The 21,028-nt window shown below is 49.4% G+C and overlaps 1 protein-coding gene and 2 non-coding genes across 4 annotated transcripts in view; 2 read left to right on the top strand and 1 right to left on the bottom strand.

Annotated features, from left to right (window-relative positions):
* The window catches only part of LOC138571570 (tetraspanin-33-like), a 935,706-nt gene that overhangs the window by 464,476 nt on the left and 450,202 nt on the right, over nucleotides 1–21,028 (bottom strand). The gene's annotated exons all lie outside the window — the stretch shown is intronic.
* On the top strand, nucleotides 7,128–7,199 carry TRNAW-CCA (transfer RNA tryptophan (anticodon CCA)). Its single transcript has one exon. It is a non-coding gene; the product is annotated as a tRNA-Trp (tRNA).
* TRNAW-CCA (transfer RNA tryptophan (anticodon CCA)) lies at nucleotides 14,702–14,773 on the top strand. The gene has a single exon. It is a non-coding gene; the product is annotated as a tRNA-Trp (tRNA).

The following is a 21,028-nucleotide window of genomic DNA, read 5'->3' as shown; positions in this document are numbered from 1 at the left end:
TGGGGCAGATATGCCAAGGGCACGTTTTTTCTGTTCGTTTGCATACATGCCAACATTATCCACTCCATTTGGGAGGCAAAGTCCAGTTCTGGGTTTATAATGGGGACATCCACGACTACAAGTCCCAGAATGCAAAACGAAAACCTGGAATTGACTGGTGTCTCCCAAAAGCAATGGATATTGTTCTCATAAATGTGTGTATCTGGTCGAATTGCCACCATTCTGAAAGGAGTTGTTGGACAAAGAGAAGAGGACACGTGGAAACTCAGACCAGGGTTTCATGGACTGGTTTGCAAACGGGAGGAGCAGGAACGCACGTGTCTGTGTTGCTATAGGATCTCCATGCATTCCTAAACATCATACATATTAACAAGCTCTATATCCATGCGTGCTCTGCTATCACAGCGTGACATCTACTCAGGAAACAATTGCTCTCGCCCATCTCTGTGGCGCGATCGGTTAGCGCATTTGGCTGTTAACCGAAAGGTTGGTGGTTCAAGCCCACCCAGGGACGAGTTCTTTTTCTACCTCTTGGAGCCTCCCTTTTCCCCATTAAACAGCAACGTCGGATACTGAGAGCAGAGAGGACCCACAATGACGCTGCCTCCATACTTAACACAAAGTATTTATAGCAGCGGGTGCGTCTGCACCCCAAACGGCTTTAACATCTGAAAACGGTTTGCTAATGGTGTAAGGGTGACGGGAAACATGTGGGCATGAGGGTGTGCGGCTGATATCTGTGCTCATAGACAATAGATGTGGCCTGACATGGCACCAATATCCCGCAACATGTGGTGGGCAGTGGGGCTCCTAGCAGCACTGTGCACTTCTCCCCTGGCACTGGGTGCAGCAGTACTGCCCTAAAATGCACCAACGGCCTGAGAGAAGGGTCCTATGAAAAAGCCTCTGTTCCTAGTGAGGGAATAGCTATCGCTCTGACATATAGGGCACAAAAGACCCCACGGGCCACGCAGCCTTCTCTGATCTGGAGTCAGAGGCTTGCGCCACGAGGTCCCTTCACAGACATATAGCGCAATTGCAGGTACTAGGGACACTGATGCGGCAGGTAACCCAAGTACACATAAAATAACAAAGTATTCTGCCGCGGAAGCGAGAGCAGAGCAAAGCAGCCAGGGCGCAGCAGATGTAGGAAATACTCAAAAGCCACTGAGCCACAGATGATTCTTCACATAGGCCATGGTGGTGGCCAGGCCCGGCTGAAGATGTGTCGGGCCCATTGTACATGATGGTTGGCCATCTGAGGCTCCCGTGGTGGGGCATCAGGCCCGGCCTTAGGAAGGGGGCGAGCCGGGCGAACGCCCATGCCGCCACGCCCCCCGGGGCGCCTTTAGCCCCCCGCTCCAGGTCGGGGAGTCTTTCAAGGGTTCCCCCGAGCTAGCGTGGTGGGAGAAGGCACGCTGTTGCTGTTGGAAGCGCCTGCACTCTTGATATCAAAAGGCGCCATTAGCCCCCAACCGCGCCAGCTCGGCAGAGTCTTTCAAGGGCTGAGCTGGCATGTTGGGAGAAGGCGTGGCAGGCGCTCATTGTTGTTGAATGCGCCTGCGGCAGCGGACCGCATTTAACAACAATAGGGTGCTAATGCACCCATTTATATCATTACCTCCTCGCTGCAGCGAGGAGGTAAAAAAAAAGTGGCACATCCTGGCCCGCCCCTCCTCCTCTTCCCTCTCCATCTGTGCTTGCTGACCCTCCTTTAGCCACCCTCCCACCATCCTTCTTGTCCTTTCCTCTTTTCACCCCTGACGAGGTTGCTCGACAAGTCTGATCTATGAAAGCCTCTTCAAAACAGGTTCATCCCTGTTCCTCTAAAAGCATCAAGGACCACATTGACACCTTCGCTCCGGCCCTTGCTGATTTTTGTAACCACTCCTTTGCCTCTGGATCCTTCCCCTCCCCTCTGAAGCACTCCTTTGTGCATCCTCTTCTCAAGAAACCCACAGCTGATCCTTCTTGTCCAGCTAACTATCGCCCAATTTCCATTACTCCCTTTCTTGGCAAACTCCTGGAAAAGTTGGCCATCTCTCAGCTTTGACTTCATTCCAATTCTGTTGGCTGTCTCCATGACCACCAGTCTGGCTTCAGAGCTGCCAGAAGCATGGAAACTGCTCTCCTAAACATCCGTGAAGATCTGCTCACCTACCTTGACTCTAACATTCCCTCTGTCCTCATCCTCCTCGATCTCTATTCTGCCTTCGACACGGTCAACCATACCATCCTGCTCAACCGTCTCCGTGAAAACTTGGGTATCACTGATCAGGCTCTGGCCTGGCTGACCTCTTTCCTCTCAGATCGACCCTCCCAGGTCCAACTTGGGTCCTTCCTTTCATCTATCTTCCTCTCTACCTGTGGTGTTCCCCAGGGGTCTCACCTCTTGCCCTAGCTTTTCAACCAATACCTGGCTCTCGCCCACTGCATTGCCATTTTCTGCTCAAATTTCCAGTGCTACGCTGACGGCACTCAACTCATTTTCAGGCTTCCCTCTGCCACCTCCTCTCCCTCTCACATCTCTGATTGCCTAACTGCCATTCAAGATTGGTGTGCCGCCAATGATCTTTGTCTGAATGCCAGCAAGACGGAGATCCTCCTCATCGGCAAACCTTCACCACCCTTTCCCCTCACTCTCTGGCCGGCCTCCCTTGGCACTCCTCCTACCCCCACCTGTGAGGCTAAGAACCTCGGGGTCATCTATGACTCCACCCTTTCCTTCTCCGCCCACATCTCTGAGGTCTCTAAAAAGTCAAATTTCAGACTGCACCTATTCAGAGGTACTCTGCCTTTCCTCTCCTTCCCCCAGAAGCTCATGGCATCTCAAGCTCTGGTTCTCTCTAGCTTGGACTATTGTAACAGCCCCTTTCTATATCTACCTGCCTCTACTCTGCGCCCTCTGCAACTAATTCAGAACAGGACTGTGAGACTTGTCCTTGGCCTCAACCCCTGGGATCGTATCTCTCCAGCTCTGAAATCTCTTCACTGGCTCCCATTGGATGCAAGGATTATATTCAAAACCCTCTGCATTGTCCACAAGGCTTTCTGGGGCCTGGGTCCAAAATATCTTCAGCTATCCCTCCGCAAATACCTCCCCTCTCGAGCTCTTCACTCCTCTAATTCCAACTCACTCAGGGTCAGTCGTTTTTCTAGAAAACGAGCGGGGTGTAGATGTCTGTCTTCGGCTGGGGCCTCCTTCTGGAACAGCCTCCCTGTCACTCTAAAACTTGAGGAGAACCATCTCCGGTTCCAGAAGCACCTCAAGACCATCCTCTTTTCTTCTGCCTTCGCTCCCCCTCTCCCCTGCTGATCTGTTCTCTCTTGGCACCATGCACCTGGCCACCCTCTGGCTTTTGGGCCCAGGTACCTGCTCATCCTGTCACCCTCCCGCACTGCCTCCGGGCCACCCCTTGCACTGGGGTCTGTATCTGTACCCATACAGCCCCCCTTTTTCTTCCTGCACATATCGGACCTATCCTGTCTGCTGCCTTAAACCTAGCACTTGCAAATTTCTGGCTGCATTACCACTGTTTGTTGCCTTTATTATTTATTTATTGTTATTTATCTGTTTCTCCTCTGCTTCGCACTTTCCACCTCTCCCCCCCTTCCATGCACTTTTCCTCTCCCCCCTCTCCCATGCACTTGCGCGTTCTCAATGTCACTGGGCCAAGTAAGATCGCTGTTTTGTTCTCCCCTGTTCCCCTCCCTTGCCTTGTCGAGCTCTGAAACACTTGTGTACGAGCGCGATAGAAATAAAATATCAATCAATCAATCTTGTGATAATTGGTGGCTATTAAATGTATCTTTGTCACCTTTGTAATGTATGCACCCCATGGGTGCCTCAGACTGTTTTTGCTCTAAGCAGGAGGTCCCTAACCACTATGGTTCTCCCTGCTTCTGTGCCTTTCCCCCGTTCTCCCCTGACGAGCTTTCCAGACAAGTCTGATCTATGAATGTCTTGTCAAAACAGGTTCACCCCAGCTCCTCCAAAACCATCAAGGACCACATCGACTCCCTGGCTCCTGCCCTGATCGACTTCTGCAACCATTCCTTCACCACTGGAGTCTTCCCGTCCTCCCTTGTGCACTCCCTTCGGCACCCTCTTCTTAAGAAACCCTCTACCGACCCGTCTTGCCTGGCCAACTATCGCTCAATCTCCATCACTCCTTTCCTTGCCAAACTCCTGGAAAAGCTGGCCATCTCCCAGCTTAATCTTCACACTGAATCTGTTGGTTGCCTCCGTGACCATCAGTCTGGCTTCAGAGCTGCCAGAAGCATGGAAACTGCTCTCCTGAACATCCGTGAAGACCTGCTCTCCAACCTTGACTCCAACACCCCCTGTGTTTTCATCTTGCTTGATCTCTCTTTTGCCTTTGATACGGTCAACCATGCCATCCTGCTCAATCCTCTCCATGATAACCTGGGGATCACTGGTCAGGCCCTGGCATGGCTGAATTCTTTCCTCTCTGATCGACATTCCCCGGTTCAACTTGGGTCCTTCCTCTCCTTTATCTCTATCTCTACCTAGGGTGTTCCCTAGGGGTCTAACCTCTCTCCCTGGCTGTTCAACCAATACCTGGCACATCTTGCCAACTGCATTGCCATGCTCTATCCCAACTTCCAGTGCTATGCGGATGACACTCAACTCATTTTCAGCCACCTCTTCCCCCTCACTCATCTCTGATTGTCTGTCCGCCATCCAGGAGTGGTGTGCTGCCAATGATCTCTTTCTTAATGCCAGTAAGACTGAGACTCTCCTCATCAGCACACCCACTCCCTGTCATTTTCTGGCCGGACTCTCTGGGCCCTCTTCCTGCTCCCACCTGTGAGGCTAAAAACCTCGGGATCATCATCGACTCCACACTCTCCTTCTCTCCTCACATCTCTGACGTCTCTAAGAAGTCACACTACCAGCTGCACCTCCTTAGAGGTATTCTTCTTTTCCTCTCTTTCCCCCAGAAGCTCACTGTCTCCAGAGCTCTGGTCCTCTCTAGGCTGGACTATTGCAACAACCTCTTTCTAAATCTGCCTGCAATAATCCCTGCCACTAGGATTGGGCAGTTACCCTTCTCTCTCCTCCCAAACCTACCCTCCAAGTCAGGATTGGTTTAGGGGTGTGGAGCAACATATGGCAATTCCCAATTGTAATCGCCCTTTGTTCTCCTTTCACCTTTTTGGCAAAAACGATTTATGTATCACAACTTCATAATTTTACTAGCAACTGCCATACTAAACATATATTCTGTTTCAGCTAATCATGGGGAATTAGATAAGCGGCCACAAAATCCGTATCATGTAGCATGGCCATGTGGCACCTTTCTGTCATTTCCATAAAAATACAACAGTTATGAATATGTAAGTTATTAAGCATATCCCTAATTTCAATGTCCACCGCTCACCAACTCTCACATTTGGAACATGTTCAGATCAGCCAGAAACCTAATTTAACTGGCCCTTACAGTTCTCAGAGTTACAAGAAGATGAATTGGATATCCCCAAAATAGCCTGGAAATTACATAAGTTTCCATAGATGAAATCCATCCGCCTTATAATGGCTGTTAAAAAGGCCTAAATGATAATAGTCCTTTTAAATGAATTATGAATCTTCATGTGGGACAAATGGCCCTGACTCCTGCCTTCCGGCCCTTTGTTTTCACTGGCTCAGCCTGTGGCCAGAGTTTTTTTTATCAGTCTCCTTTTTGCTGGAAGCTGGCTCCTTGAAGTGGGTGCCCCCATTTTCACAAATATTAGTCAAGCTCAAGCCAGGGGGTAACTTTTCTTGAAGTCAATGCTTTCAGAGCCAACAAGTCTGGAGAACACTGAATTTCGAAGCCTTAAGCAGGACATATTTATTGTGGTTTGTCATTAGATGGGACATGTGACATCCAGGCTGGAAGTGGGAGATGTCCTTGTGAAGTTTTGCCTACAGCCAGCAAATGTGACTGCCTTGGGCTGACAATTTCCATGAAGACAAATTGGCTCTTCAAATGTCACTGGAGGTTTGTAGGTGAAACATAATATACATTGCTTTTGGTCAACCCGCACACATGTTTTGTTTTTCTGACATTTTTCGTTGAGCAGTGATATATTTTTTTCAGTTTTTGACTTTATGAAACCATTTTTATTTGCACACACCTGTGCAGGCCGTTTTTGTTTTCAATGTGTACAAATCATGTTTTCCATGTGACAGGGATCTTTGATTCCTCCTTCATTTGTAAATTAAAATGCTGCTTGTCTGTTGGTCATGACGGGTAGGCCCCTTCCCACGTGGCTCTTTAATTTAACTTGAAAAACCACAACAAAGGCCATGCCGTTTTTGTTTCAGTGTTTAAAATCCTGCCATTCATGTGAAACAGACTTCTGTTCAGGGCCTTTAAATGCAACCCATAGGCAAAATACAGGCAAACCTCCTAATTTGCATATGGCTTGCTCCAACAGAAGTGATGTCACACAAAAGGACATTACAAGGAGCATCATCAGTTTTTGATACTTGGAGGAACCACGGAAGTGACTTAGAATGAGTTGCCATAAGCAAGCCAAGGGGCAAATAACTTTGTTGTGCAAAATACCCAAATTAGCACTATTATTATATATGGAGCACCTTTATAGTCATTAGGCCTTGTTTTATAATAGCATGATATAATAACATAAGCTATTAACATTGCCACACACCCTAACTAGGGCCCCCCTCTATTTCCAATCCCACTTAAAGCACTGGGTGGGAGTTATATAAAAGTGCAATATGAAATGGGTTACTGTTGCCGAGATAACCCCCATGTGAAAGATCATCTGTGGCACAGGTGCTTTTGTGTATTTTCCGGGGTTATGTAATATTTAGTATCCCGTGCATTTGCATCTCCCCCAGTCTTCGGCTGTTTCCGTCGCTGCAGGTCTAACCTGGGTAGTAATAAAGTGAAGCCTCTGCAGACCGAGCTGTGCTGAGCTGCGACCATTGGGGGGACTGGAAGGGCACGGGGCGCACAACATTACATAACACCGGCGGCCTGACTGTCATTTATGTCGCGCACAAGGCAGAGTGTGTTGGGCGTTATATTTGTTGTGTCCATGTATGCGCCCTCAAAGTCACCAGTCCACAGAGTGTGGGCACTTTCCTGAGGCGGGACCTCGTGGCGCAACGGTAGCGCGTCTGACTCCAGATCAGAAGGTTGCGTGTTCAAATCACGTCGGGGTCAAGTCTGCCTTGTTTTTTGTATCGCAATATGAAAATGTATTTATCGTAAATTGTGAGGTCGTTTTTAGCCAATACTGCACAAAAGTCATGCACAGACGTGTTCCTCTAGAAACGGACCCCGGTCTCTAACCATTGCTTCTTTTTTATTGTACACTTAGCCGGTAAGTATCACAGCCCCCCGCCCCCACCACCTCCCACCACCAGAGTCCCTGCCTTCAGGCAGCAATTATAAAAAAAACGAAGGCATGCAGGAGTAAGGGAGAGTTACACTCCCAGGAATAGGTGAGGCATGAACAAATGAAGGAATAGAAAAGGGTTCCTGTCGAGGAGGTTGATGCCCTCATATGCAAGCATTGGATGAGGAAGAGGGGCGTGGGGGTAATGGGGCAGATATGCCAAGGGCACGTTTTTTCTGTTTGTTTGCATACATGCCAACATTATCCACTCCATTTGGGAGGCAAAGTCCAGTTCTGGGTTTATAATGGGGACATCCACGACTACAAGTCCCAGAATGCAAAACGAAAACCTGGAATTGACTGGTGTCTCCCAAAAGCAATGGATATTGTTCTCATAAATGTGTGTATCTGGTCGAATTGCCACCATTCTGAAAGGAGTTGTTGGACAAAGAGAAGAGGACACGTGGAAACTCAGACCAGGGTTTCATGGACTGGTTTGCAAACGGGAGGAGCAGGAACGCACGTGTCTGTGTTGCTATAGGATCTCCATGCATTCCTAAACATCATACATATAAACAAGCTCTATATCCATGCGTGCTCTGCTATCACAGCGTGACATCTACTCAGGAAACAATTGCTCTCGCCCGTCTATGTAGCGCAATCGGTTAGCGCGTTCGAAAGGTTGGTGGTTCAAGCCCACCCAGGGACGAGTTCTTTTTCTACCTCTTGGAGCCTCCCTTTTCCCCATTAAACAGCAACGTCGGATACTGAGAGCAGAGAGGACCCACAATGACGCTGCCTCCATACTGATACACAAAGTATTTATAGCAGCGGGTGCGTCTGCACCCCAAACGGCTTTAACATCTGAAAACGGTTTGCTAATGGTGTAGGGGTGACCGGAAACATGTGGGCATGAGGGTGTGCGGCTGATATCTGTGCTCATAGACAATAGATGTGGCCTGACATGGCACCAATATCCCGCAACATGTGGTGGGCAGTGGGGCTCCTAGCAGCACTGTGCACTTCTCCCCTGGCACTGGGTGCAGCAGTACTGCCCTAAAATGCACCAACGGCCTGAGAGAAGGGTCCTATGAAAAAGCCTATGTTCCTAGTGAGGGAATAGCTATCGCTCTGACATATAGGGCACAAAAGACCCCGCGGGCCACGCAGCCTTCTCTGATCTGGAGTCAGAGGCTTGCGCCACGAGGTCCCTTCACAGACATATAGCGCAATTGCAGGTACTAGGGACACTTATGCGGCAGGTAACCCAAGTACACATAAAATAACAAAGTATTCTGCCGCGGAAGCGAGAGCAGAGCAAAGCAGCCAGGGCGCAGCAGATGTAGGAAATACTCAAAAGCCACTGAGCCACAGATGATTCTTCACATAGGCCATGGTGGTGGCCAGGCCCGGCTGAAGATGTGTCGGGCCCATTGTACATGATGGTTGGCCATCTGAGGCTTCCGTGGTGGGGCATCAGGCCCGGCCTTAGGAAGGGGGCGAGCCGGGCGAACGCCCATGCCGCCACGCCCCCCGGGGCGCCTTTAGCCCCCCGCTCCAGGTCGGGGAGTCTTTCAAGGGTTCCCCCGAGCTAGCGTGGTGGGAGAAGGCACGCTGTTGCTGTTGGAAGCGCCTGCGCTCTTGATATCAAAAGGCGCCATTAGCCCCCAACCGCGCCAGCTCGGCAGAGTCTTTCAAGGGCTGAGCTGGCATGTTGGGAGAAGGCGTGGCAGGCGCTCATTGTTGTTGAATGCGCCTGCGGCAGCGGACCGCATTTAACAACAATAGGGTGCTAATGCACCCATTTATATCATTACCTCCTCGCTGCAGCGAGGAGGTAAAAAAAAAGTGGCACATCCTGGCCCGCCCCTCCTCCTCTTCCCTCTCCATCTGTGCTTGCTGACCCTCCTTTAGCCACCCTCCCACCATCCTTCTTGTCCTTTCCTCTTTTCACCCCTGACGAGGTTGCTCGACAAGTCTGATCTATGAAAGCCTCTTCAAAACAGGTTCATCCCTGTTCCTCTAAAAGCATCAAGGACCACATTGACACCTTCGCTCCGGCCCTTGCTGATTTTTGTAACCACTCCTTTGCCTCTGGATCCTTCCCCTCCCCTCTGAAGCACTCCTTTGTGCATCCTCTTCTCAAGAAACCCACAGCTGATCCTTCTTGTCCAGCTAACTATCGCCCAATTTCCATTACTCCCTTTCTTGGCAAACTCCTGGAAAAGTTGGCCATCTCTCAGCTTTGACTTCATTCCAATTCTGTTGGCTGTCTCCATGACCACCAGTCTGGCTTCAGAGCTGCCAGAAGCATGGAAACTGCTCTCCTAAACATCCGTGAAGATCTGCTCACCTACCTTGACTCTAACATTCCCTCTGTCCTCATCCTCCTCGATCTCTATTCTGCCTTCGACACGGTCAACCATACCATCCTGCTCAACCGTCTCCGTGAAAACTTGGGTATCACTGATCAGGCTCTGGCCTGGCTGACCTCTTTCCTCTCAGATCGACCCTCCCAGGTCCAACTTGGGTCCTTCCTTTCATCTATCTTCCTCTCTACCTGTGGTGTTCCCCAGGGGTCTCACCTCTTGCCCTAGCTTTTCAACCAATACCTGGGTCTCGCCCACTGCATTGCCATTTTCTGTTCAAATTTCCAGTGCTACGCTGATGGCACTCAACTCATTTTCAGGCTGCCCTCTGCCACCTCCTCTCCCTCTCTCATCTCTGATTGCCTAACTGCCATTCAAGATTGGTGTGCCGCCAATGATCTTTGTCTGAATGCCAGCAAGACGGAGATCCTCCTCATCGGCAAACCTTCACCACCCTTTCCCCTCACTCTCTGGCCGGCCTCCCTTGGCACTCCTCCTACCCCCACCTGTGAGGCTAAGAACCTCGGGGTCATCTATGACTCCACCCTTTCCTTCTCCGCCCACATCTCTGAGGTCTCTAAAAAGTCAAATTTCAGACTGCACCTATTCAGAGGTACTCTGCCTTTCCTCTCCTTCCCCCAGAAGCTCATGGCATCTCAAGCTCTGGTTCTCTCTAGCTTGGACTATTGTAACAGCCTCTTTCTAAATCTACCTGCCTCTACTCTGCGCCCTCTGCAACTAATTCAGAACAGGACTGTGAGACTTGTCCTTGGCCTCAACCCCTGGGATCGTATCTCTCCAGCTCTGAAATCTCTTCACTGGCTCCCATTGGATGCAAGGATTATATTCAAAACCCTCTGCATTGTCCACAAGGCTTTCTGGGGCCTGGGTCCAAAATATCTTCAGCTATCCCTCCGCAAATACCTCCCCTCTCGAGCTCTTCACTCCTCTAATTCCAACTCACTCAGGGTCAGTCGTTTTTCTAGGAAACGAGCGGGGTGTAGATGTCTGTCTTCGGCTGGGGCCTCCTTCTGGAACAGCCTCCCTGTCACTCTAAAACTTGAGGAGAACCATCTCCGGTTCCAGAAGCACCTCAAGACCGTCCTCTTTTCTTCTGCCTTCGCTCCCCCTCTCCCCTGCTGATCTGTTCTCTCTTGGCACCATGCACCTGGCCACCCTCTGGCTTTTGGGCCCAGGTACCTGCTCATCCTGTCACCCTCCCGCACTGCCTCCGGGCCACCCCTTGCACTGGGGTCTGTATCTGTACCCATACAGCCCCCCCTTTTTCTTCCTGCACATATCGGACCTATCCTGTCTGCTGCCTTAAACCTAGCACTTGCAAATTTCTGGCTGCATTACCACTGTTTGTTGCCTTTATTATTTATTTATTGTTATTTATCTGTTTCTCCTCTGCTTCGCACTTTCCACCTCTCCCCCCCTTCCATGCACTTTTCCTCTCCCCCCTCTCCCATGCACTTGCGCGTTCTCAATGTCACTGGGCCAAGTAAGATCGCTGTTTTGTTCTCCCCTTTTCCCCTACCTTGCCTTGTCGAGCTCTGAAACACTTGTGTACGAGCGCGATAGAAATAAAATATCAATCAATCAATCTTGTGATAATTGGTGGCTATTAAATGTATCTTTGTCACCTTTGTAATGTATGCACCCCATGGGTGCCTCAGACTGTTTTTGCTCTAAGCAGGAGGTCCCTAACCACTATGGTTCTCCCTGCTTCTGTGCCTTTCCCCCGTTCTCCCCTGACGAGCTTTCCAGACAAGTCTGATCTATGAATGTCTTGTCAAAACAGGTTCACCCCAGCTCCTCCAAAACCATCAAGGACCACATCGACTCCCTGGCTCCTGCCCTGATCGACTTCTGCAACCATTCCTTCACCACTGGAGTCTTCCCGTCCTACCTTGTGCACTCCCTTCGGCACCCTCTTCTTAAGAAACCCTCTACCGACCCGTCTTGCCTGGCCAACTATCGCTCAATCTCCATCACTCCTTTCCTTGCCAAACTCCTGGAAAAGCTGGCCATCTCCCAGCTTAATCTTCACACTGAATCTGTTGGTTGCCTCCGTGACCATCAGTCTGGCTTCAGAGCTGCCAGAAGCATGGAAACTGCTCTCCTGAACATCCGTGAAGACCTGCTCTCCAACCTTGACTCCAACACCCCCTGTGTTTTCATCTTGCTTGATCTCTCTTTTGCCTTTGATACGGTCAACCATGCCATCCTGCTCAATCCTCTCCATGATAACCTGGGGATCACTGGTCAGGCCCTGGCATGGCTGAATTCTTTCCTCTCTGATCGACATTCCCCGGTTCAACTTGGGTCCTTCCTCTCCTTTATCTCTATCTCTACCTAGGGTGTTCCCTAGGGGTCTAACCTCTCTCCCTGGCTGTTCAACCAATACCTGGCACATCTTGCCAACTGCATTGCCATGCTCTATCCCAACTTCCAGTGCTATGCGGATGACACTCAACTCATTTTCAGCCACCTCTTCCCCCTCACTCATCTCTGATTGTCTGTCCGCCATCCAGGAGTGGTGTGCTGCCAATGATCTCTTTCTTAATGCCAGTAAGACTGAGACTCTCCTCATCAGCACACCCACTCCCTGTCATTTTCTGGCCGGACTCTCTGGGCCCTCTTCCTGCTCCCACCTGTGAGGCTAAAAACCTCGGGATCATCATCGACTCCACACTCTCCTTCTCTCCTCACATCTCTGGCGTCTCTAAGAAGTCACACTACCAGCTGCACCTCCTTAGAGGTATTCTTCTTTTCCTCTCTTTCCCCCAGAAGCTCACTGTCTCCAGAGCTCTGGTCCTCTCTAGGCTGGACTATTGCAACAACCTCTTTCTAAATCTGCCTGCAATAATCCCTGCCACTAGGATTGGGCAGTTACCCTTCTCTCTCCTCCCAAACCTACCCTCCAAGTCAGGATTGGTTTAGGGGTGTGGAGCAACATATGGCAATTCCCAATTGTAATCGCCCTTTGTTCTCCTTTCACCTTTTTGGCAAAAACGATTTATGTATCACAACTTCATAATTTTACTAGCAACTGCCATACTAAACATATATTCTGTTTCAGCTAATCATGGGGAATTAGATAAGCGGCCACAAAATCCGTATCATGTAGCATGGCCATGTGGCACCTTTCTGTCATTTCCATAAAAATACAACAGTTATGAATATGTAAGTTATTAAGCATATCCCTAATTTCAATGTCCACCGCTCACCAACTCTCACATTTGGAACATGTTCAGATCAGCCAGAAACCTAATTTAACTGGCCCTTACAGTTCTCAGAGTTACAAGAAGATGAATTGGATATCCCCAAAATAGCCTGGAAATTACATAAGTTTCCATAGATGAAATCCATCCGCCTTATAATGGCTGTTAAAAAGGCCTAAATGATAATAGTCCTTTTAAATGAATTATGAATCTTCATGTGGGACAAATGGCCCTGACTCCTGCCTTCCGGCCCTTTGTTTTCACTGGCTCAGCCTGTGGCCAGAGTTTTTTTTTTATCAGTCTCCTTTGTGCTGGAAGCTGGCTCCTTGAAGTGGGTGCCCCCATTTTCACAAATATTAGTCAAGCTCAAGCCAGGGGGTAACTTTTCTTGAAGTCAATGCTTTCAGAGCCAACAAGTCTGGAGAACACTGAATTTCGAAGCCTTAAGCAGGACATATTTATTGTGGTTTGTCATTAGATGGGACATGTGACATCCAGGCTGGAAGTGGGAGATGTCCTTGTGAAGTTTTGCCTACAGCCAGCAAATGTGACTGCCTTGGGCTGACAATTTCCATGAAGACAAATTGGCTCTTCAAATGTCACTGGAGGTTTGTAGGTGAAACATAATATACATTGCTTTTGGTCAACCCGCACACATGTTTTGTTTTTCTGACATTTTTCGTTGAGCAGTGATATATTTTTTTCAGTTTTTGACTTTATGAAACCATTTTTATTTGCCCACACCTGTGCAGGCCGTTTTTGTTTTCAATGTGTACAAATCATGTTTTCCATGTGACAGGGATCTTTGATTCCTCCTTCATTTGTAAATTAAAATGCTGCTTGTCTGTTGGTCATGACGGGTAGGCCCCTTCCCACGTGGCTCTTTAATTTAACTTGAAAAACCACAACAAAGGCCATGCCGTTTTTGTTTCAGTGTTTAAAATCCTGCCATTCATGTGAAACAGACTTCTGTTCAGGGCCTTTAAATGCAACCCATAGGCAAAATACAGGCAAACCTCCTAATTTGCATATGGCTTGCTCCAACAGAAGTGATGTCACACAAAAGGACATTACAAGGAGCATCATCAGTTTTTGATACTTGGAGGAACCACGGAAGTGACTTAGAATGAGTTGCCATAAGCAAGCCAAGGGGCAAATAACTTTGTTGTGCAAAATACCCAAATTAGCACTATTATTATATATGGAGCACCTTTATAGTCATTAGGCCTTGTTTTATAATAGCATGATATAATAACATAAGCTATTAACATTGCCACACACCCTAACTAGGGCCCCCCCTCTATTTCCAATCCCACTTAAAGCACTGGGTGGGAGTTATATAAAAGTGCAATATGAAATGGGTTACTGTTGCCGAGATAACCCCCATGTGAAAGATCATCTGTGGCACAGGTGCTTTTGTGTATTTTCCGGGGTTATGTAATATTTAGTATCCCGTGCATTTGCATCTCCCCCAGTCTTCGGCTGTTTCCGTCGCTGCAGGTCTAACCTGGGTAGTAATAAAGTGAAGCCTCTGCAGACCGAGCTGTGCTGAGCTGCGACCATTGGGGGGACTGGAAGGGCACGGGGCGCACAACATTACATAACACCGGCGGCCTGACTGTCATTTATCTCGCGCACAAGGCAGAGTGTGTTGGGCGTTATATTTGTTGTGTCCATGTATGCGCCCTCAATGTCACCAGTCCACAGAGTGTGGGCACTTTCCTGAGGCGGGACCTCGTGGCGCAACGGTAGCGCGTCTGACTCCAGATCAGAAGGTTGCGTGTTCAAATCACGTCGGGGTCAAGTCTGCCTTGTTTTTTGTATCGCAATATGAAAATGTATTTATCGTAAATTGTGAGGTCGTTTTTAGCCAATACTGCACAAAAGTCATGCACAGACGTGTTCCTCTAGAAACGGACCCCGGTCTCTAACCATTGCTTCTTTTTTATTGTACACTTAGCCGGTAAGTATCACAGCCCCCCGCCCCCACCACCTCCCACCACCAGAGTCCCTGCCTTCAGGCAGCAATTATAAAAAAAAACGAAGGCATGCAGGAGTAAGGGAGAGTTACACTCCCAGGAATAGGAGAGGCATGAACAAATGAAGGAATAGAAAAGGGTTCCTGTCGAGGAGGTTGATGCCCTCATATGCAAGCATTGGATGAGGAAGAGGGGCGTGGGGGTAATGGGGCAGATATGCCAAGGGCACGTTTTTTCTGTTTGTTTGCATACATGCCAACATTATCCACTCCATTTGGGAGGCAAAGTCCAGTTCTGGGTTTATAATGGGGACATCCACGACTACGAGTCCCAGAATGCAAAACGAAAACCTGGAATTGACTGGTGTCTCCCAAAAGCAATGGATATTGTTCTCATAAATGTGTGTATCTGGTCGAATTGCCACCATTCTGAAAGGAGTTGTTGGACAAAGAGAAGAGGACACGTGGAAACTCAGACCAGGGTTTCATGGACTGGTTTGCAAACGGGAGGAGCAGGAACGCACGTGTCTGTGTTGCTATAGGATCTCCATGCATTCCTAAACATCATACATATAAACAAGCTCTATATCCATGCGTGCTCTGCTATCACAGCGTGACATCTACTCAGGAAACAATTGCTCTCGCCCGTCTATGTAGCGCAATCGGTTAGCGCGTTCGAAAGGTTGGTGGTTCAAGCCCACCCAGGGACGAGTTCTTTTTCTACCTCTTGGAGCCTCCCTTTTCCCCATTAAACAGCAACGTCGGATACTGAGAGCAGAGAGGACCCACAATGACGCTGCCTCCATACTGATACACAAAGTATTTATAGCAGCGGGTGCGTCTGCACCCCAAACGGCTTTAACATCTGAAAACGGTTTGCTAATGGTGTAGGGGTGACCGGAAACATGTGGGCATGAGGGTGTGCGGCTGATATCTGTGCTCATAGACAATAGATGTGGCCTGACATGGCACCAATATCCCGCAACATGTGGTGGGCAGTGGGGCTCCTAGCAGCACTGTGCACTTCTCCCCTGGCACTGGGTGCAGCAGTACTGCCCTAAAATGCACCAACGGCCTGAGAGAAGGGTCCTATGAAAAAGCCTATGTTCCTAGTGAGGGAATAGCTATCGCTCTGACATATAGGGCACAAAAGACCCCGCGGGCCACGCAGCCTTCTCTGATCTGGAGTCAGAGGCTTGCGCCACGAGGTCCCTTCACAGACATATAGCGCAATTGCAGGTACTAGGGACACTTATGCGGCAGGTAACCCAAGTACACATAAAATAACAAAGTATTCTGCCGCGGAAGCGAGAGCAGAGCAAAGCAGCCAGGGCGCAGCAGATGTAGGAAATACTCAAAAGCCACTGAGCCACAGATGATTCTTCACATAGGCCATGGTGGTGGCCAGGCCCGGCTGAAGATGTGTCGGGCCCATTGTACATGATGGTTGGCCATCTGAGGCTTCCGTGGTGGGGCATCAGGCCCGGCCTTAGGAAGGGGGCGAGCCGGGCGAACGCCCATGCCGCCACGCCCCCCGGGGCGCCTTTAGCCCCCCGCTCCAGGTCGGGGAGTCTTTCAAGGGTTCCCCCGAGCTAGCGTGGTGGGAGAAGGCACGCTGTTGCTGTTGGAAGCGCCTGCGCTCTTGATATCAAAAGGCGCCATTAGCCCCCAACCGCGCCAGCTCGGCAGAGTCTTTCAAGGGCTGAGCTGGCATGTTGGGAGAAGGCGTGGCAGGCGCTCATTGTTGTTGAATGCGCCTGCGGCAGCGGACCGCATTTAACAACAATAGGGTGCTAATGCACCCATTTATATCATTACCTCCTCGCTGCAGCGAGGAGGTAAAAAAAAAGTGGCACATCCTGGCCCGCCCCTCCTCCTCTTCCCTCTCCATCTGTGCTTGCTGACCCTCCTTTAGCCACCCTCCCACCATCCTTCTTGTCCTTTCCTCTTTTCACCCCTGACGAGGTTGCTCGACAAGTCTGATCTATGAAAGCCTCTTCAAAACAGGTTCATCCCTGTTCCTCTAAAAGCATCAAGGACCACATTGACACCTTCGCTCCGGCCCTTGCTGATTTTTGTAACCACTCCTTTGCCTCTGGATCCTTCCCCTCCCCTCTGAAGCACTCCTTTGTGCATCCTCTTCTCAAGAAACCCACAGCTGATCCTTCTTGTCCAGCTAACTATCGCCCAATTTCCATTACTCCCTTTCTTGGCAAACTCCTGGAAAAGTTGGCCATCTCTCAGCTTTGACTTCATTCCAATTCTGTTGGCTGTCTCCATGACCACCAGTCTGGCTTCAGAGCTGCCAGAAGCATGGAAACTGCTCTCCTAAACATCCGTGAAGATCTGCTCACCTACCTTGACTCTAACATTCCCTCTGTCCTCATCCTCCTCGATCTCTATTCTGCCTTCGACACGGTCAACCATACCATCCTGCTCAACCGTCTCCGTGAAAACTTGGGTATCACTGATCAGGCTCTGGCCTGGCTGACCTCTTTCCTCTCAGATCGACCCTCCCAGGTCCAACTTGGGTCCTTCCTTTCATCTATCTTCCTCTCTACCTGTGGTGTTCCCCAGGGGTCTCACCTCTTGCCCTAGCTTTTCAACCAATACCTGGGTCTCGCCCACTGCATTGCCATTTTCTGTTCAAATTTCCAGTGCTACGCTGATGGCACTCAACTCATTTTCAGGCTGCCCTCTGCCACCTCCTCTCCCTCTCTCATCTCTGATTGCCTAACTGCCATTCAAGATTGGTGTGCCGCCAATGATCTTTGTCTGAATGCCAGCAAGACGGAGATCCTCCTCATCGGCAAACCTTCACCACCCTTTCCCCTCACTCTCTGGCCGGCCTCCCTTGGCACTCCTCCTACCCCCACCTGTGAGGCTAAGAACCTCGGGGTCATCTATGACTCCACCCTTTCCTTCTCCGCCCACATCTCTGAGGTCTCTAAAAAGTCAAATTTCAGACTGCACCTATTCAGAGGTACTCTGCCTTTCCTCTCCTTCCCCCAGAAGCTCATGGCATCTCAAGCTCTGGTTCTCTCTAGCTTGGACTATTGTAACAGCCTCTTTCTAAATCTACCTGCCTCTACTCTGCGCCCTCTGCAACTAATTCAGAACAGGACTGTGAGACTTGTCCTTGGCCTCAACCCCTGGGATCGTATCTCTCCAGCTCTGAAATCTCTTCACTGGCTCCCATTGGATGCAAGGATTATATTCAAAACCCTCTGCATTGTCCACAAGGCTTTCTGGGGCCTGGGTCCAAAATATCTTCAGCTATCCCTCCGCAAATACCTCCCCTCTCGAGCTCTTCACTCCTCTAATTCCAACTCACTCAGGGTCAGTCGTTTTTCTAGGAAACGAGCGGGGTGTAGATGTCTGTCTTCGGCTGGGGCCTCCTTCTGGAACAGCCTCCCTGTCACTCTAAAACTTGAGGAGAACCATCTCCGGTTCCAGAAGCACCTCAAGACCGTCCTCTTTTCTTCTGCCTTCGCTCCCCCTCTCCCCTGCTGATCTGTTCTCTCTTGGCACCATGCACCTGGCCACCCTCTGGCTTTTGGGCCCAGGTACCTGCTCATCCTGTCACCCTCCCGCACTGCCTCCGGGCCACCCCTTGCACTGGGGTCTGTATCTGTACCCATACAGCCCCCCCTTTTTCTTCCTGCACATATCGGACCTATCCTGTCTGCTGCCTTAAACCTAGCACTTGCAAATTTCTGGCTGCATTACCACTGTTTGTTGCCTTTATTATTTATTTATTGTTATTTATCTGTTTCTCCTCTGCTTCGCACTTTCCACCTCTCCCCCCCTTCCATGCACTTTTCCTCTCCCCCCTCTCCCATGCACTTGCGCGTTCTCAATGTCACTGGGCCAAGTAAGATCGCTGTTTTGTTCTCCCCTTTTCCCCTACCTTGCCTTGTCGAGCTCTGAAACACTTGTGTACGAGCGCGATAGAAATAAAATATCAATCAATCAATCTTGTGATAATTGGTGGCTATTAAATGTATCTTTGTCACCTTTGTAATGTATGCACCCCATGGGTGCCTCAGACTGTTTTTGCTCTAAGCAGGAGGTCCCTAACCACTATGGTTCTCCCTGCTTCTGTGCCTTTCCCCCGTTCTCCCCTGACGAGCTTTCCAGACAAGTCTGATCTATGAATGTCTTGTCAAAACAGGTTCACCCCAGCTCCTCCAAAACCATCAAGGACCACATCGACTCCCTGGCTCCTGCCCTGATCGACTTCTGCAACCATTCCTTCACCACTGGAGTCTTCCCGTCCTACCTTGTGCACTCCCTTCGGCACCCTCTTCTTAAGAAACCCTCTACCGACCCGTCTTGCCTGGCCAACTATCGCTCAATCTCCATCACTCCTTTCCTTGCCAAACTCCTGGAAAAGCTGGCCATCTCCCAGCTTAATCTTCACACTGAATCTGTTGGTTGCCTCCGTGACCATCAGTCTGGCTTCAGAGCTGCCAGAAGCATGGAAACTGCTCTCCTGAACATCCGTGAAGACCTGCTCTCCAACCTTGACTCCAACACCCCCTGTGTTTTCATCTTGCTTGATCTCTCTTTTGCCTTTGATACGGTCAACCATGCCATCCTGCTCAATCCTCTCCATGATAACCTGGGGATCACTGGTCAGGCCCTGGCATGGCTGAATTCTTTCCTCTCTGATCGACATTCCCCGGTTCAACTTGGGTCCTTCCTCTCCTTTATCTCTATCTCTACCTAGGGTGTTCCCTAGGGGTCTAACCTCTCTCCCTGGCTGTTCAACCAATACCTGGCACATCTTGCCAACTGCATTGCCATGCTCTATCCCAACTTCCAGTGCTATGCGGATGACACTCAACTCATTTTCAGCCACCTCTTCCCCCTCACTCATCTCTGATTGTCTGTCCGCCATCCAGGAGTGGTGTGCTGCCAATGATCTCTTTCTTAATGCCAGTAAGACTGAGACTCTCCTCATCAGCACACCCACTCCCTGTCATTTTCTGGCCGGACTCTCTGGGCCCTCTTCCTGCTCCCACCTGTGAGGCTAAAAACCTCGGGATCATCATCGACTCCACACTCTCCTTCTCTCCTCACATCTCTGGCGTCTCTAAGAAGTCACACTACCAGCTGCACCTCCTTAGAGGTATTCTTCTTTTCCTCTCTTTCCCCCAGAAGCTCACTGTCTCCAGAGCTCTGGTCCTCTCTAGGCTGGACTATTGCAACAACCTCTTTCTAAATCTGCCTGCAATAATCCCTGCCACTAGGATTGGGCAGTTACCCTTCTCTCTCCTCCCAAACCTACCCTCCAAGTCAGGATTGGTTTAGGGGTGTGGAGCAACATATGGCAATTCCCAATTGTAATCGCCCTTTGTTCTCCTTTCACCTTTTTGGCAAAAACGATTTATGTATCACAACTTCATAATTTTACTAGCAACTGCCATACTAAACATATATTCTGTTTCAGCTAATCATGGGGAATTAGATAAGCGGCCACAAAATCCGTATCATGTAGCATGGCCATGTGGCACCTTTCTGTCATTTCCATAAAAATACAACAGTTATGAATATGTAAGTTATTAAGCATATCCCTAATTTCAATGTCCACCGCTCACCAACTCTCACATTTGGAACATGTTCAGATCAGCCAGAAACCTAATTTAACTGGCCCTTACAGTTCTCAGAGTTACAAGAAGATGAATTGGATATCCCCAAAATAGCCTGGAAATTACATAAGTTTCCATAGATGAAATCCATCCGCCTTATAATGGCTGTTAAAAAGGCCTAAATGATAATAGTCCTTTTAAATGAATTATGAATCTTCATGTGGGACAAATGGCCCTGACTCCTGCCTTCCGGCCCTTTGTTTTCACTGGCTCAGCCTGTGGCCAGAGTTTTTTTTTTATCAGTCTCCTTTGTGCTGGAAGCTGGCTCCTTGAAGTGGGTGCCCCCATTTTCACAAATATTAGTCAAGCTCAAGCCAGGGGGTAACTTTTCTTGAAGTCAATGCTTTCAGAGCCAACAAGTCTGGAGAACACTGAATTTCGAAGCCTTAAGCAGGACATATTTATTGTGGTTTGTCATTAGATGGG

The sequence above is a fragment of the Ambystoma mexicanum genome, chromosome 1p, assembly GCF_040938575.1.
Source record: "Ambystoma mexicanum isolate Mex_15411 chromosome 1p, UKY_AmexF1_1, whole genome shotgun sequence".
Classification (NCBI taxonomy): Eukaryota; Metazoa; Chordata; class Amphibia; order Caudata; family Ambystomatidae; genus Ambystoma; species Ambystoma mexicanum.
The sequence above is the reverse complement of the archived record's forward strand: the minus strand, read 5'-3'. Positions and strand labels throughout refer to the sequence as shown.